General features: G+C 64.1%; 1 protein-coding gene across 1 annotated transcript in view; it reads left to right on the top strand.

Annotated features, from left to right (window-relative positions):
* The window catches only part of LOC109541900 (RNA-binding protein Musashi homolog Rbp6), a gene marked incomplete in the record, with an annotated part of 99,721 nt that overhangs the window by 93,943 nt on the left and 5,288 nt on the right, over positions 1-490 (top strand).

Genomic DNA, 490 nt, shown 5'->3' with positions numbered 1-490 from the left:
CCGCCCTGCGATACGCGCCGTATGCGGTGCCGCCGCACAGTGTTGCCACGCTGCCCGCCGGCGCGACGGTGCATCACGTGCCGTCGGCCACGTTGCCGCTGGCCGCCATCGCCGTCGCCCCGGCGACTGCGCCCCTCCACTACGCCACGCATGCGCTCTACGACGTGACCGGATGCAAGCGGGTTTTTGCTACTGCGCCCACGCTGCGCGCCCCCCCCACCCTCACCTACAGCATGAGCGATCTGCTGGGCGTGCAGGGCCTCGACATCTCCACCGTGTATACTGCCGGCTTGTAAGGAGCCAGTGGCGCACCGCGACCGTCCTAAACGAATTCTGAGCTGTTGGACTAGTACAAACGAACCCGAAAGACTGCAAGTAGTTCGAGCGCTGCCGGCAGGGGGCGCAGTAGCAGAACCCCGCCCCCCTCTTTCTCCCTCGTCATCGATTCATGAAGTTTCCTTCGTGTCTAACTGAAGTTGAGCTGAGTGTT

This window comes from Dendroctonus ponderosae, unplaced genomic scaffold, assembly GCF_020466585.1.
Source record: "Dendroctonus ponderosae isolate FM_Combo_2020 unplaced genomic scaffold, Dpon_F_20191213v2 Dpon_F_20191213_12, whole genome shotgun sequence".
NCBI lineage: Eukaryota > Metazoa > Arthropoda > Insecta > Coleoptera > Curculionidae > Dendroctonus > Dendroctonus ponderosae.
This window is presented reverse-complemented; position numbering and strand designations above follow the sequence as displayed.